The following is a 396-nucleotide window of genomic DNA, read 5'->3' as shown; positions in this document are numbered from 1 at the left end:
GGTGACCGCCTGGGAACACCAGATGCTGTTGGCATTTTATCATATGACCTAAATATGTTATACCTTTCTTTATCACTTTTAACAGCTCCTCTTATATTTGTATATAGAAATCAAATGAAATTATACTTCCATCAACAAGAAATGGAATAAAAGTTATCGCCGTCAGTTTGCGAAAGAAGGATAAACAGAAAACGGATAGGGAAATCTGTTGGCATTTCATTATATATGCTAAATTTGGGCTGACATTCTTAAGAGTTTACAGTAGCTCGTTTTATATTTGTATAACGAAATCAATGGAAATCATGCTCCAATCGATTGCAAAACAGTTAAAATAAATTCACCTTCAGAAACTGGGGAGAGAGTAGACAAAAAAAAAAGATAGAATTATTTTAGGGT

This window comes from Penaeus monodon, chromosome 30 (genome assembly GCF_015228065.2).
Source record: "Penaeus monodon isolate SGIC_2016 chromosome 30, NSTDA_Pmon_1, whole genome shotgun sequence".
NCBI lineage: Eukaryota > Metazoa > Arthropoda > Malacostraca > Decapoda > Penaeidae > Penaeus > Penaeus monodon.
The sequence above is the reverse complement of the archived record's forward strand: the minus strand, read 5'-3'. Positions refer to the sequence as shown.